Raw genomic sequence first — 17867 nt, forward strand, 5'->3', positions numbered from 1 at the left:
GCCCAAGAAACCGTAGAAGTGGGGGAAATACCCTATATGTTGCTATAGGGTATGGCAACATGACTGGTGTCTTGCACGCGCGTGAAGGTGCTTGTGCAAAACACCAGTCATGTTGCCATACCTTAGCTTTTTCTGAACCGACGCCACTGTCTGAGAGTGTACAAATGGAATCAAATGGACCCGCATGTGTACCCTCTCAGAGTTAATGGGGTCCTTGCAAATAAAACATTTGAGAACCAATAGTACTAGCTGGTCTCCAATATGCCATAGAGGCGTAGCCAGTAAGTAAGTGTTCCGAAGAAAACCTGGAGACTTGACATTAAGTATTTGGGTCTCATGATCAAAATAAGAACATCATAATGTGTGTAAGACAATCTAATCTAACATTTGCCAGTTGCCACAGACAAGACCAAGTCTTGCCACAGACACATGTGTCCGTGTATGGGCATATTGCTGACCCCTGTTTAGGTGTGATTTATACTTAGCTGCAAGCCAGTGTATTGCGCCAATATAGGCGATCTACAAGCTCACAGCGAGTGCGTCATGCTGCGAGCATGCAGATCAGATCAGCTATCTTCGGTGTGAGACACTGGTGTGCAAAAGGGTAGGCCTATAAATCAGGCACTACTGTTGGTTGAGCACCCTGTGGAGTTCACTTCAGCCACTTTCACTGCATGTTTGCGTGCGTGCGTGCATGCATGCATGCGTGCATCCTGCCAGGTGACATGCTTGAGTTGAAAAAAAAGAAGAAAGAAAAGAAACTCTGCCCTCTGTTGGTTGAAATAAGACACTGGCACTACAGCCTCGCAAAAGAAACCCATTCTATCAATAAATATAATTTAAGAACCGTAGGGTCAGAACACAGAACACACACAAATAAACAGTTTTGGATGTGATGTTTTGGGACCACAGACAGACCCCTTCCACACACCTAGTGTTCACATTAATTAACCTCAACAATCTGTTTCTTTTATGCATTTTCTCTACGTGCACGAAAGTATGCACGCACACGCGCACGCACACACACACACACAGACACACACACACACACACACACACACACACACACACACGCGCGCGCGCGCGCAGCGCGCGTGCACATGCGCACCTATTAAGACAATAATTTGTACCCCCCAAAAAAGGAAAAAATGTACCCCCATTGATTCCGGATGGGGACCCAAGTGCATTTTGGGTCCCCATCCGGAATCAATGGGGGTAAATGTACTAAATCAAATATTTCTCTTAGGAATGCGTCAAATACAACAATATTGAATCCATTGTGTGAGTAATCAATAGAGAAGAAAAAAGTCATTTTGGGGGTGAACTACTCCGGCTTTAAGTGTCTCTTTTTTAGGAGAGGAAGTCTAGAGGAGAGTAGAGGAAAGGAGAGGAGAGGAGAGGGACTTGCCGTTGTCATGGAAACGGCGGGGGGCGGGGTCATGGGGACCAGTTTGTTTTGTTATGGAGTGTCACGTGACGGCGGGCTGGCCCCTCCCCCCTGCTAGCAGCAGCTGCTGCTCCGCTCACACACACACACACACACACACACACACACACAGTTTGAACACAAAATGGCTGCAAAGACCAGAGCCCACTGACTGAACTACACTTTATTATGGTAGGAAGATTTAATATCAAAATACTCTCTTTATTCTGCGTATCGCCGCTGCTCGGGGACATCATAATAAATGTAACGTATTAAACGCGAAGCTATTGTTGGTGTTCGGGACCAGACGGGACTCGTAGGCTGTACGATTCGCATTGATATTGTTGTACAGTTGTTCAATGTATGGCTGCAAAGACGCGAGCTTCATGCCTTGCACCGAACACTTTATTATGGTAGGAGACTGGAGTCGGACATTTACTATCTATTGCATGCACGCACGCACACACACACACACACACACACACACACACACACACACACACACACACACACACACACGTCCTCAGTTGTTGTTGTTGTTGTTGTTGTTGTTGTTGTTGTTGTTGTTGTTGTTCAGCTTTGCTTGATTGGACCTTATAATAATACAATAAGGTTACACGGGGCTGTACGTTAACGATATGCAAAAATGGATGTTTCTGCAGTAGCCTAGTGTTTTTAATCCACTGGTTCCCAAACACTGGGTCGGGACCCATGTGTGGGTCGCGGATAGCTCTGGTCCATCGCGTCACCTCCCGCATCGCTCCCGGTGACGCTCTGACAGACCCCTCGGGAAACGCATGGACTCGAGATTGTCGGCCCCTCCGAGCGCTCAATACTAGTCAAAATAAACAAAACCGTTTCACTACTCACCAAACCAAAGGTCGTTTTGCGCTGTTGAAAGTCTATTCTCCGCGGTGGTGAACCCCTCAGCACCCCACCCACTCTGCAAAATACACTATTTTTGGCATGAAATAAAGTGCATCCAACTCGACCGCCGCTTATTTCCGGGTTGTGAACCATTGTATCTGCAGTGGCCGCTAGGTGGCTCGAGGTGGGTGCGTTTTATTTCATGACAAAAATAATGTATTTTACAGAGTAGGTGGGGTGCTGAGGGGTTCACCACCGCGGAGAATAGACTTTCAACAGCGCAAAACTACCTTTGGTTTGGTGAGTAACGAAACGGTTTTGTTTATTTTGACTAGTATTGAGCGCTCGGAGGGGCCGACAATCTCGAGTCCATGCGTTTCCCGAGGGGTCTGTCAGAGCGTCACCGGGAGCGATGCGGGAGGTGACGCGATGGACCAGAGCTAGGTCGCGGACATATCTTTTATGGGTCCCTTACATATTTTTTGTTTCCTACTTTTTTAGAGAGAGAGAAAAATGCAATCATTTTCGTAGGCTAATTCTTTTAAGAAATAGATGAAAAATCTAAGAAATGCCATGCATTAGAAAACAAATATATTTATAGTAGTGAAAATAGCCGATCTACAAGCTCACAACGCGGCGATCTGCTATTTTCATTAGCTTGGGTCCCCGGCCGGGCAAACGTCTCTTACATGTCTCTTTTCGGTCATCATGAGCTAAAAAAAAAGAAGCTTGGGAATCACTGTATCCACTTCTTTGACGTCGATGCCTTCTGTGTTGTGTCGCCGCTTGTTTGGAAGCCTTTCCATTGCTTGGGTGGCGCTGCTGACTTTTTTTTGTGTGGGAATAGTTAATTTGATGTTGTCTTTGGCTGTTATTTCTACCAGCAACTTGTGGTCGTCTATGCACAAACATAGGCTATAGGCTACGCATTCTTTTGGTAGAGCGTGGACGGCTGCTTAACTAACTACTGTAGTCCTAGGACTTGTACATGCAGATAGATGGTTGTTAGATGCTGCCTGGTACATGGCGATCTGAAGTGGGCATTGCTTGGATTTACAAATGTCGTGCAGATTTGGCACCATGTGCAAACAATACATAAATAAAACAAAATAGTGTGCAATGTGCACACTATTGCAATTTAAAACAATTATGCATTAACGCCATTATTGCTTTGATTGCATTATTTTAATGGCATCACTATTATTTGTTTGTTATTATTGTACATGATGAGTCCCAGATGTATAATCAATCACCTTTGACGTTCATTGCAGCCTTTATAAGGTAGTAAACACGTGATTAAGCCTATAGTATAGGCTATAGCTTGGCATGTTGTAGTTTGTTTATTTCTTTGTGTTGTTGTTGTTGTTATTACTACCATGTGCATGATGATGAAATCTCTGTCCTTCTGGTTGAGCGTGAGAGTTCTGATCTGCATGCTGTGGAATATTAGTAGCCTAGTACATTTTATTCGTTTTGAATGGTAGAGCATGCAGGGGTCTTCAGGCCAAGGACCCCTTAGTTGAGAGAGAGATGAAGCAGGGACCCCCAATACCTAGATTCCATATAGTTTCACAGTTTGACAGCCAAATCGTCAGTGTATTTTGGATTCATGTCAGTTTGTGTTTTCAGATATTTAACCACTTGAACCGTCAATACTTAATAAACTTGACCTTTCACTCTAGTCTGCTCTTTTTCCCCTCTACACCAAAGCTCTTGGCCAAAAATAGCCGATCTACAAGCTCTCAGAGCTTGTAGATCTGCTATTTCTGGCTAAAGTTCTCAGAATATGGACACTAGGGTTCAAGTGGTTATAAATATATAAAAAAAATGTTTCTATCACTCAAAGATTTGGAGGACCCCCTGTAGTAACTCTGAGGACCCCCTAGAAGGGGTCCCGGACCCCCTGTTGAAGACCCCTGTGGTAGAGTGATCAGGCTGTGATTGACCTTCCCGTGTTCCTGACGAAATGTTTGGAAGTGACTATTAGTCTCATGGCTGCTGCTGAGGCTGCACTAGTAATATGGAACGTGACACTGTGTTGTTTAACCATTTAAATGGTTGTTGAGCGGAATCCCTCAGGGCTCCATGCGAGTGCATTTTCAGTTTTCTGTCATTGTGGGCTTGATGACAAACAACAGGGTTATAGTTTATCTCGAGAGTTGAGACCAGATTAACTCGAGACGGCATCAGTCGTCGTCCTGGTAACACGCTCAGGAGACGGTGCCACCTCTCAAAGATATGTATTTAAACATTCCGAAGAGCTTCCTGATGGATAGATTACACTTTGGAGCAAGAAGGGAAGTTTGTTTTGTGCATGTTTGGAGCAGTAAGGGGATCAAACAGGCTCACCTCTTTGGGCTATGTTAATACATAAATAAATAAATAAATAAAACGCACAAATGCAAAATATAAGGTGCTCCCTTCTTGCTCCAAGTGTAATCTATCCATCAGGAAGCTCTTCGGAATGTTTAAATACTTATTTTTGAGCGGCAGCACTGTCTACTTAGCGTGTTACCAGGACAACGACTGACGCTGTCTCGATCTGGTCGACTGGAAATAGCAGATTAACAAGCTCACTCCGCGAAGCAGCTACAATAGAGGGTATGCGCGTGACATCGTCATCTTACCCGGAAGTTATGCTCAGTGGCAAAAAACGACTTGCCTTGACAGCCCGTACATCCAAACAGAAAAGTCCTAGCTAATTGCATTAAATGACGTATAGACAACGTTAAACTCACTTTGCCACTCAATTTGCCATTCACTTGCATGCATATACCGCTTTTTGTGTTATCGTGTTGGCATCATTGTAAAAATCGTGCCACTGGTATAGGGCTGTCACAATTATTACATAATAATCGTCTAATCGTGATTATTTGACATTATCGCAATTATTTTGTCATAATCGTCATAATCGTGAATGCTGAAAAATTTCCGAAATAGTGGAAATAGCAGATCTACAAGCTCACAACGCGTCGCATCGCGACGCGTTGTGAGCTTGTAGATCGGCTATTTCCACTATCAAAGTGATTTTTTAAGTAGTAAGTTGTCAAATATGTCAGTAATGTCTTTGTATATTTAGGTTATGTGTCATATCTACCATGTACAACTTCAAAGCCTACAGTAAAAGCCAAACAGAAATGTAATTATCAACGACAAAAACACAATTAAATTGTTAATCGCCAATTATTTGAGTGACAATTAATCGTCATGTAAAATGTCATATCGTGACAGCCCTAGCCACTGGACTATTTGCAAACTGTTAGAGTTTTCACTCAATCAATTGTCGTGTGACACGTTGTGAGCTTGTCGAGCTGCTGTTTTCAGCGAGAGCTTTCCCCACACAAATGCTGGCGTTAAAATGGTTAAACCAGTGACACCGGCCACTGATTTCCCCCCAGGGATCAATAATGATCTGTTTGTCTGTCTGTCTAGCTGTCTGTCTGATCTTGCTGCCTATTTAGCTATACTTCACAACTAGTTAACTTACATTTAGCTAAAACAAAACCAGTTATTTCTATTTTTACTTAATTTTATTTGCAGTTTGTCACATGCACAATTATTCACAGGGTCAACATTTTACATCATTTTCATAATCATATTACTCCATATCATTCCTCCGTGGTGTCATCATAGCTTAAAGGAGTAGTTCACCCCCCAAATGACTTTTTTCCTACTGATTACTCACCCCATGCAGACTTGAATTAAATAATATGTTTTTTGTTTTTGTTGCATTCCTAAGAAAATAATTTGATTATAATAAATGTACCCTCATTGATTCCGGATGGAGACCCAACTGCTTTTGGGTCTCCATCCGGAATCAATGGGCCTACAAAGAGTCTCCTCAAATGATTGGCTTCGGAATGGAACACAAAAAAGTCATTTTGGGGGTGAACTACACCTTTAAGGCTCATTCATACTAGGGGAAGTGAGTAGCTCCTCACTTTTTTAGGTGATGGGGTTTGCAGTGAAGCGCTCTTCACCGCGGCTAATGACGTAATGTTGTAGTTTTCTCAATTTAGAAAAGCGTAGGGTACTAATGTTCGGATCCATAGCAGGTTGAAATGTAAGTTAACTAGTCAATAAGAATACAGGTCGACTCGCTATAAATCCATCTCGCCAAATCAATTTTCTAGGACACCTCGCCAACTAGCGTGGACATGTCGCCTAAGGGGTTAGGACGCCTCGCCAAATGCTCCAAAGTCATGTCACCAACCAGTGTGGACTGCTCGCCCCAGAAAATCTTTGAGTCCTCAATACAATGTTTTCGAGCGCTGTGAGCTTGTAGATCAGCTATTTTCAAAATGTTTGCCTATTTCTTATATTTATTTTACAATCTGGCTAATGTTTGAACTTAGAACCCCCCGGGGGTCCCGACCCACAGGTTGAGAACCACTGCCCTGGAGGACAACGATACAGGCAGGAAGACGGTATAGGCACCGTTTTCGCTAACCTGTTGGAGGAAGTCTGTAAATCGTCTCTAACCCCGTGCAGCGGATTGGGGAGGGTATATGGGGGGGATTTGGAAGGGGGTGGGGGTAGGGGGGGGGGGGGAGTGGGGGATAGGTCAGGGGCCCTCCTGTCAGCGCTGGCGGCCTGTGAAAGGGCCTGTGTTATTCACCGGTGGGGACTTTATGACAAAAAGAGGCCACTTAATGCTCTGATTACTATACAGCGTTAGGTCATAGCTCCCCCTCACATTCACTTCCAGTCCCCCGGATGCCTGTCTTTTTTTTTTTTTTTTGTACAGTGCAGGATTGCAAGGTTGAGGGGGAATTTGTGCCAGACTGTGTGAAATTAGGCTGTCTGTTTTTGTGTGTGTGTGCGCGCGATGCGCGTGCCTGCGTGAGTGCGTGCGTGCGTGATGGGATAGCCTACTTACCTGGAATTACCTGGGAATAGATCAGTGAAGTGCAACGTCATTTACACATCCTACCTGGTTCGCGTTCCCCCCCCCCCCCCCATTCTGAATTCCCATAGACCTTTTTCATATCGCGTCATATAAGAACTGTGTTCCTAACTTAAACGAATCATCTCAGCTCACACTAGTTTGTCGCTGTCAGGCGGAAACCTCATATCACCGCATTCCAATGTTTGTTTGTTTTTGCTCGTGCATGCGTGCCATACTTCATTGTATACTAACTACGGTATCGCGCAAGAGCTCTTATTGTTTTATATATTTGAAACGTGTATGGGGTCCGTGGGGACAAAATATATTCCCGATGCCTGGGGGTCCGCGGCTAAAATGTGGGGGTCGTTGACGTGAAAAGGCCTGAGCTGAGAGCCACTGTGGTGCAGCAATAGAGCAGTAACAGATATAGAACATATAGATAGACCTTTTTGCATATCGTCGTTGTCGGGTGAAAACCTTGTATGTCCAAAACCCTTCGTTTTGCATTTATCATTTTAAAAATGATTTAAACTAGAGAAAACAGCCGATCTACAAGCACACAACGCCTCGCACCGCGAGGCGTTGTGTGCTTGTAGATCGGTAGATCTTGTATGATGAAGCAGGGCTTTACTTTGTGAAAAAACTTACACTTTTGAAACTTGGAGATACGAGGTTTCTGCCCGACAGCGACGGTATACATGTAAGTCTCACGTCGTCGTGCAGGTGAGATGATGCACGTATTTCTAAAGCTCAAGCTTGACAGCAAACACTAGTTGCATCTGTTCTGCGTTGATATGTTCAACCGCTGATTTGGTCGTTTTGGCATCATTCATGAGGGAGAACTGTCTTGGTTTATTAACTTCTTAAGCCCCAGGGTGGTCCAGGGGGAAAATCCGCCTAAAATGTGTGCCCAATTTGGAAAAGTTGTGGACACAAAACTACGATGATCATGGCTACACTTGGCTCACCAAATGTCAGCTAACCCCTGACAATTCATGAATGCAGTGTAAAAGATCTAATTTCTCTCACCATAATTGTCCTGCTGTGATCACTTACTCAGGAAAAGATGACTGAAAAAGACCTCTGCATATGGAAAATTTGCATTCTGAGTAGTGAATGAGTCTCAAGACCTCATTGAAAACATATATATTGTGAATTGCGAAAATGTCCACCAAGGTGTCATCAAATGATAGGCAACAATGTATGAATATATTCCAAACTATGTAAACTCTACAGATGTTGTTGTGAGAGTAGTGCCGTAATATTAGTAACAATACGGTGTAATAATAATGTAATATGAGTAATGTATTGATGAAAAATACAATGGCAGCTGATTATATATGCTGTAGGCCCACCGTGGCAATAATCAACAAAATTCTAGTTTGATTTGGTCTCTATTGATTTATTGACAATGACATTTATTGACAGCTGTTCAGAGGTCAACATGGGGCTCAAGAGGTTAACACCAACAGTAGGCACTTCTCTTACGACAGTAGTTGCCTTAACACTTTTTTAAACGGGTTCTTTTGTGCCAAAGAACCTCAAATTCATATACACTGGAAACCCCCAATAAGGACCACTGGGGGTCCCAGCTGGACACCACTTTGAGAACCAACATCTTACCATTCCACTCTTATTCTGTGTCCAACTCCTGTCGTTATTATTATTACTTTTCCCTTTTTTGCTGGAGAAAAAAAAAAAAACGTTATAATGGCAACAATTCCAGCAATAAAAGTCCAGATCGAGGGAGATGGGCAGCTTCATTTTCCCGTTACGCACATGTGCCATTACTCTCCCCAAAGTGCTCAGTGTTTTGTTTCACGAAGATGAGAGGGTCTTGTATTGGAAAGGATGAGAGGGACTAATAGGACATTTGTTGGGGGGGGGGGGGGGGGGGGGGGGGCATTCTGTCATCTATTGCTGTGGGTCGGGACCCCCAGGTCAAACAAACCAACACACAGTTTAAGCTTATGGGGTATCTGCACATTTCTAAAGTGAGAATTTAAGGACTTTTAAGACCTTTTTTAAACTTCTAAAACCTCTTAAGACCTCTAAAATGAAACATTTTACATTGGCGAAATTGTCAAATATTAGAGGCAGAAATTGTGAAAATAGCCGATCTACATGCTCACAAGGCGTTGTGAGCATGTAGATCTGTCAGAGAGAGAGGGGGAGAGAGTGGGAGAGAGAGGGAGGGAGACAGAGCAGGGACGTGCAGAGAATGTTAGAGAGGCAGGGGCTGGCATTTCCAAAAGGGCCTTTTGGTGGAAGCACCGAAAATACTTGTGAGCTTGGAGGTCAGGCTATTTTCATTGTGTGAAACCACACTGAACTAAGCATAACCAAGTCAATACTGGAGATGCAGCTTAATGGCATGGATTTGAATTTCTACACAGAGAGATTCAATTCTTTCAACATAAGATGCTGCGTTCAAGTTCAGGAGAGTTTTGACAATGCTGCCTTCAGGTATGGAAAGAGGGCATTTGCATTTCTTTCACCATAGTAAAAGTGCATAATGTCTTTGTTACCCCTGGAGAGGCTTAAAGGAGCTATAGTCAACTTTTTCTTGAAAAACGGATGCTAAAATAAAAATAATGTTTCGAAAATATTTTATAAAAAAATAAGCTTCATATATGTGTTTCAATTAAAAAATGACCACAAAAAGCGTAAAATAATGATAAAATAATCATTTTGGCCCTTTGTTTACATTTACAGGGCCCGTACTTTGTTTACATCCTAGTCTGTAGACTAGGATGTACACCTACAATGAAAAAGTTGACTATAGCTCCTTTAAGTATGAAATGCAAGACATAAGGCAGAGGTATTTCTCGAAGTATGGTCCCCCTTCTTAGATTTTCTAGAAGGGGGCAACTGATTTAGGTATAGGCCTATGATCCTTACTGTATGTAAGTCTGGTTATGATAATATGATCGACATCCCACCACCATGTACGCACACGTATAGATAAGGCGCTGCAGGATTCTGGCCCGTGTCGCACTGTTCAGATGGGGGTAGAGGATAATAGAAGTTTTCTTTCTCTTCCCATGGGGGCGGTGAGACACGGGCGAGAGTTCCTTGTGCCCCCCTTCTCTTTTTCTGTTCTTGAAGCCTCTTACCACTTGATATGTATATATTTTGTTCTCCCTCCCCCGTTATTTGTCTTATTATTATTATTTGTATGTATGATTTCCTGTATGTCTTTTGTCTTGTGTGTAGGTCCAAGTCTGTTAGTTTTGTGTCTAAAAATAAAAAATAAAAAAATGCATTTATGGTCTGGAAAGGGCAGTTTTTTTTACAGACAGATAAAAGGGCAGGGGCTCCCTTTGATGTCGAGAGAGAGAGAGAGAGAGAGAGAGAGAGAGAGAGAGAGAGAGAGAGTCGAGAGAGAGAGAGAGAGAGAGAGAGAGAGAGAGAGAGAGAGAGAGAGAGAGAGAGAGAGAGAGAGAGAGAGAGAGAGAGAGAGAGAGAGAGAGAGACTGTCACTGGCCTGGGTCAGAGAGCTTTAGCGATGACCTCATCACTGAGAACAGCCTCAGGTGCTTTACGGTGTGAAATCCTCTTTGTGGAACTCAAGGACTTTGTCAGATATGCTTACCTCAGCGATCTGTAAGACCTCACAGTTTCCTCCTGCCTCCTGCACACAGATGGAAAAGAAAAGAAGGGGGGAAAAAGCACAAATCTCAACACACTAGGGCAGGGGTGCCCACACTTTTTTTTACGTGAGATCTACTTTAAAAATGACTAGCTCGACATGATCTACCCATCCAAAATGTTTTAGCTGAGGGCCTGAGGGGGGCTTTGGAATAGCAGCACTGGCATTTTAGACAAACACACTTACTGTAAGGGGGAAAAAAATGGGAAATACTGGGGGAAATGTCTTCATCCCATTCTGTATGGAAGTGCTAGGTTTTGAAGTTCTTTGCAATGCTACTGACTCTTGAACAAAGTATTGCATTGAAGGTTTGCCTACTTTAGAAGCCATGAAGGGAGCTGACAGGCCCATCTTGATGTCATATTGACATAATCTTTTTATATTTTAATTATATATTTTTAGAGGCTTGTTGTTATAAGGTCTACCTGCACACCCTTGGTGATCTACTGGTAGATCACGATCTACCTTTTGGGCACCCCACACTAGGGCATTCACCAAATATTCGAATATCAAAGTCACTATTCGACATTGTTCACCGAAGTCGAATATTAGCTTTTTTTTAATTGTTTTCTCTTTAAAAAAAATATAGTTTATAAAGCTTGGCTAGATAGGAAGTCATGAGAATGAGTTGTCAATGCTCCTGGTGGATGAATTTTTGTATGCTTTATACCAGGGGTTCTCAAAAATGTTTAGGCTGTGACCCCCAAAATAAACATATTTGAACTGGGGACCCCCACCCTGACAAGCACTGTAGGTATTACATTTATTACATTTAATGTGACTCGGTTCCGCAGATAAATATTTAAAAAATAGCTGGAGGCGTTGTGAGCATGTAGATCGGCTATTTTCACAATGTTCGCCTCTTGTACTTAATATTTGACAGTTTGGCCAGTCCTGTCGAATATTCGCCTATTCGAATACTTTGAGGTTGAATAATTCGAATACTAAAAATCACTATTCGTGAATGCCCTACACACACACGCACGCACGCACGCACGCACACGCACACGCACACTTTCTAATATTTGTCTTTTTGTGCCTTTATAGATTGTAGTCAGCCACTGAGAGAGTAATCTCTCAATCTGTCAGCACCACTGCCCTAGTAATTGTTGTAGTGTTGTTCAGTATGTCTAGTCATTTCATCAACATGGTCCCATTTAGCGCCACCATCAGGCCGCTTTTTTTCAAACACATTTTGGACAGATTTTGGCCTAAAATCACGCAAAGCGGTACACAGTGTCTCTAAAGTCATGTCATCAACATGGATCTTTCCCATTTCCCATATTCCCTCCTGATTGGCTACGATTGCCTTCTAAAGTTTGTGTATGCGACGTGACGGTCGCTTATCTCCCGAATAGGGAGTGAATAGAGAAATGTCAACCTTCTGAAGTCAGAGTTACTGGAAGTCCAGTGGGAAGTTTCCGAAGTCAGTGATGATTTTCGGGTGCTATGGCATCTGCAATGCTTTTTCACACAATATTCTATTTTTTTGATGGATCTGTGTGTGGTTCAAGTGGTACATTTACGGAATGTCTTGTCTGTCTGCCGTCTGTCTGTTCACCGTCTGTCTACAGTACTCTGACATCATAGTACTGACGTCACATAGGCCTTCTGGCCTGGACATGGAACAACATAATATGGACATAGGACACGGAGCACCATATATGGGCATAAACACTATCACTGATACCGCCGCCGCCATGGTAACATGTCTTGCGCTGCGAGGCGTTGTGAGCCTGTAGATCGGCTATTTTCGGCAAAGAGGTTTGGTGTAGAGGGGGGAAAAGAGCAGACTAAGTACAGAGTGAAAGGTCAAGTTTATTAGGTAATGACGGCTCAAGTGGTTAATATCTGAAAACTCAAATGGACATGAATCCAAAATACTCTCAACTAAGGGGTCATTGGCCTGAAAACGTTGAAGATGAAACGTTTTTTTTTTTTTTTTTGTCCCTGTATCGATATGGGGGTTGAGGGGTATGGGAGCGGTGGGGCTGGGGGCGCACACATTCTAGCTGGTGGAGCTGCTGCTGCTGTGGTTGCTATAGCTAAAATACTGTAGCTAGCAGAGCGTTCCTTCTCCCCCCCCGCCTCCCCGGGGGGCTCGGCGTGCTTCTTGTTTGTCTTGCAGCGCTGGCATTCTCTGGCTCCGTGCCCGGTGACTGACTGTCCCCCCCGCCCCCATCCCCCTCTTAAAGGCGCACGCCACACGCATGGATGGCTGCACGCATGACACGCACACAGGCATGCGTGCATGTATATGTACTCTCCACACATGCACACACAAGCCGCACGCCAAACAGCCCTCATCAATCTTTGGGTACGAGTCCCTCTATCTCTCTCTCTCTGTCTCTGTCTCTCTCTCTCTCTCTCTCTGTCACTATGTCTCTCTCTAAGTCAGGGGTTCCCAAACTTGTTTGTCTCAGGGCACCCCATACAGTATATACATATATTTTTTTTTAATCCGAGGCACCCCTACATTATAATTATCACTCCCAGCACCTTATATTTATAGCATAACGCCGTTGTCAGGTGAAACCTTGTATGTCCAAAACCGTTCGTTTTGTATTTATCATCTATAAAATGTACTAAACTAGTGAAAACAGCAGATCTACAAGCACACAACGCCTCGCATCGCGAGGCGTTGTGTGCTTGTAGATCTGCTGTTTTCACTAGTTTTGTGCGACGGTCTTGTATGATGAAGCAGGGCAAAAGACATGAGGAGATGAGGTTTCTGCCCAACAGTGACAATATTTTAGTGATTTATGTTGCGAGGAAAACGTTGAGATAATAGCCATTTTGGTTAGAACTGCTTGTAGATCTGCTATTTTTTGGACAAATGTTCCGCCCCAGGATAATGGATTTTGATTATTGCAATATCGTAAATCGCAATTTATTTTGTGTGTGTGTGTGCGTGTGTGTGTGTGTGTGTGTGTGTGTGTGTGTGTGTGTGTGTGTGTGTGTGTGTGTGTGTGTGTGTGTGTGTGTGTGTGTGTGTGTGTGTGTGTGTGTGTGTGTGTGTGTGTGTGTGTTAGGGGTGGGCAATATAATCGATATGGCAATACATCGCGATAGTTTATTTGCAAATACTGTATCGATACTTCAGGCCGTAGTATCGCGATACTTTGAGGAAAATGAAATATGTTCCCATGCATAGGAACCAATAGAAGAAGTCCGGTCCTGACACTCCGCTGCCTCTAGATGTCGCTGTACTGTAGTAGCTACTTCCCCCTCCCAGGGTTCAGTGAGTGGAGGTCTCTCGAGAAAATGGCTGCGAACGACGAAAACAACAACATTGGAGCAGCGCCTTCAGCTTTTAAAGCTGACATATCGCGATAGTATGGCAATAGTATCGTTTTGTAAAGATTCCTAATATTCGCAATATGCATCGTAACCCAAGTATCGTGATATGTATTGCATCGCAAGATTCTTGCCAATATCCACCCCGTGTGTGTGTGTGTGTGTGTGTGTGTGTGTGTGTGTGTGTGTGTGTGTGTGTGTGTGTGTGTGTGTGTGTGTGTGTGTGTGTGTGTGTGTGTGTGTGTGTGTGTGTGTGTGTGTGTGTGTGTACAGTGTGTGTGTGTGTGTGTGTGTGTGTGTCTAGCTATACTTATGGGGACTAAACTCATGTTCACACAGTCACCTGCAGGGGACCTCTGACAGTGTGGGGACAAAATAGTAGGTCCCCACAACGGTTAGGGTTAGGTTTAGGGATAGAGGTTAGGGTAAGGCCACAGGACTTGCTTAAAAAATGAATGGAAGTCTATGTAAAGTCCTTACAGGTGATGTAAATATATAGTGTGCGTGCGTGCATGCGCGTGTGTGTGATGATCATTCCACAGCAGCATGCAGCTCTGAGTAGGGTTGTTGTCACAGTTATGTCATTTTTACTGGGAGGGGCCTGCATTCAAAGCGTTTCAGTCATGAGAGTTACATCTTGCTTTATCTAGGCTAGTCTGGCCTTTTATGTGTGTGAGAGAGAGACACACACACACACACACACACACACACACACACACACACACACACACACACACACACACACACACACACACACACACACAGAGAGAGAGAGTGGGGGGAACAGTTAGCTTAAGCCTCTGGCGCAGTGAGAGCTTGCTGTGCTCTTAAAGGTGTAACGATATAGTAACTGTATCGAAATATTGTTTTTAACTTAACAAATCAAAGTATATCAAAATTAAAACAGCCTAAATCGAATCGTATCGTTTTATTTTGTATCGTATCGAATCGGCAGTGCAAATAATCGATTGTATCGATACTACCTACTTGTGCATTGCATTTAGCATTTTTAAGAAGAACAAATTAAAAGGAGGGGTTTAATTACTTTTCCTTTCCATATAGCTACACTGGTCTATCGATAAACGTGTGTAATGGCTGGGTTCATGTCAAGGTGCAGATTTGTCAATATACAATGTCCATGAATTTGGCAGATAATCACTGTGTTTACTTATTTATATCATAATAATACATGCACTATCCATGCATTTCACACAGATCAAAATTTCTTTGCTAAATAGTTACTATATCGATTTTAAATCAAATAATTGAATCGTATCAATATTGTCATGAATGAACCAATATCTTCCATGTATCGTATCATAAACCATGTATCGTGATGTGTATCGAATTGCTATTAAAATGTATCGTTACACCCCTACGTGCTCTGTAGAAGCCAGTCGCTTCCAAAGAACAAACGCCACGGACAGCTCTAGACTGGAAAAGGACAGTCTGTGCTATAAATAGTTGCCTCTCCGTCAGCCTGGACCACACGGTACTCTCCAGGCTGTGGCGGTGCGCTTGAGATTTAAGGGTTTGCGTTAAAATTTAGGCCTATAGAATATTGAATGCTTTAACCAGTGAAAAAATAGCAGATATACAAGCTCGCAGCGCGGCACCGAGTGCCGCGCTGCGAGCTTGTAGATCTGCTATTTTTGAAAAAGTCGTGAAAATGTGTGCAAATCTTTGAATATATGTATTTTCAAAGCGAACGTTTGTAACTCAAATTTTGCTTCTGGGTGGTCCCTGGAACGAAATATTTTGAGATGGGGGTCCGTGGCCAAATAAATATCATTTTGGGGGTCCTTCACATGAAAAGGTTTGAGCACCACTGACATAGTCGTCTCTCAAGCACAGACTAACTGAGCTCCAGTTAAGTGAAAAGGACCTTTTCTTTGACGATGGCTGGCCAGATTGCTGACATAGAAACATAGGGTTTTTCAAAAAACCTTAGAAGGATTCAAAAGACACTAATATAATCGGGTCAAAATTCAAATTTTCACGATTCAAAAATAGCAGATCTACAAGCTCGCAGCGCGGCACTCGGTGCCGCTCTGTGAGCTTGTATATCTGCTATTTTTCAATAGCTAAAGCATAAAATAATAATGTGTACCCGTTTTAAATGGGTTAAAAAAAGAAAAAGAATAGAAGTAGAGTTGTTCACATACTGATACCAGTATCGTAAAAAGCTGCCGATATGTGTAGTATATGCCAGTGGTTTTCAACCAGTGGTCCGGGACCCCAGGGACCACCAGTGGTCCTGGATGGGGTTCCAGGTGGTCCCCAGCTAAACACTATTGAGCAGGGGTCTTCAATGTTGTCTGGCCGAGGACCCCTTAGTTGAGCGAGAGATGAAGCAGGGACCCCCACAACCTGTTCATAGATTCCATTATAGTTTCATTGTTTGACAGCACAGTCATCAGTGTATTTTTTGGATTCATATCAATTTGTGTTTTCAGATATTTAACCACTTGAGCCATCAGTGCTTTTTTTCCCCCTCTACACCAAAGCTCTTTGCCAAAAATAGCCAATCTACAAGCTCACAACGCCTCGGGCTGCGAGGCGTTGTGAGCTTGTAGATCGGCTATTTTTGGCTAAAGTTCTCAGAATATGGACGCTAGGGTTCAAGTGGACGTGGTTCATTTAAAAAAAGGAGAAAAATATTTTCTATCACTCAAAGATTTGGAGGACCCCCTGTAGTAGCTCTGGGGACCCTGTAGGGGTCCCGGACCTCCTGTTGAAGACCCCTGCTATAGAGTTTATATCCACCTCTTTCCGCGGGAGTTTGCTGGAGGCGACTGGAGATTATTTGGACCACACTTCCGGTTTAACAGCAGACATACAAGCTCACGTCGCGTCGCAGATGCAGCCCGTTGTGAGCTTGTAAATCACACTCAGCTGCGGCGCCGGAAGCTCGGTACAGCGTCTGCGCAATGCACTATGGGGCGTTGGAAACTCGTGGATATATGTATCCACAAGTTTCCAACATCCCATCGTGCATTGCGCAGAAATTTGGACGGAGCTTCCGGCGCCGCAGCCGAGTGTGATCTACAAGCTCACAACGGCTGCATCTGCGACGCGACGTGAGCTTGTATTTCTGCTGTTAACCGGAAGTGTGGTGCAGAGTGGTGCAAAACATTCTCCAGTAAATTCCCGCGGAAAGAGGTGGATATATAAAATAAAAAAAACTGCCACTCCGATACCAGGCAATTTATCTAATGATGATATTTCACATATTTTGAATGTTTCAGTTGGAGTTGCTGTACCACACTTTTAGACTGTACCATTTGGTTTATTAGTTTACATACTTGTAGCTGCACAATTATTATTCCTATATCAAACTTTTTCAAGGACCCCCATAACCCTGTTCCATTTGGAACCCACTCAAGGAACCCAGATGGTCCCTGGACCTCACTTTGAGACCCTTATCGTGTCCTAGTCCTACAGGAGCGCCGCCTTACAGGGCGGTGCTCCTGTAAGGAGCTAACCCACTCCTACATCTGGCTTTGTCCCGTTTGTCCCGTGTCTGTTTGTTCGCCCACGGGGTCACATTGGCCAAGCTTTGCCGGCCGCTTGTTGAAACTGACTCATAAATAGCTCCGCTCACTTCACACTGGGTGTGATTTTTAACCCATTAGCTGATTTAAAAAAAGAAAAAAAAAGAAAGAAAAAGAAAAAAAATATATATATACATTATTCAAACATTACAAAAACGTTATGTAGTTATTACGTCATTATAC

The 17867-nt window shown here is 43.4% G+C and overlaps 1 protein-coding gene across 1 annotated transcript in view; it reads left to right on the forward strand.

Moving 5' to 3' along the window:
• Window positions 1-1528: 1528 nt before the first annotated feature.
• LOC308284185 (uncharacterized protein) overlaps window positions 1529-17867 on the forward strand; it is a gene marked incomplete at its 3' end in the record, with an annotated part of 97317 nt that continues 80978 nt past the window's right edge. The window contains exon 1 of the mRNA XM_080724736.1: window positions 1529-1618. The remainder of the gene's footprint in view (window positions 1619-17867) is intronic.

This window comes from Nannobrachium achirus, assembly GCF_963921795.1.
Source record: "Nannobrachium achirus genome assembly, chromosome: 4".
NCBI lineage: Eukaryota > Metazoa > Chordata > Actinopteri > Myctophiformes > Myctophidae > Nannobrachium > Nannobrachium achirus.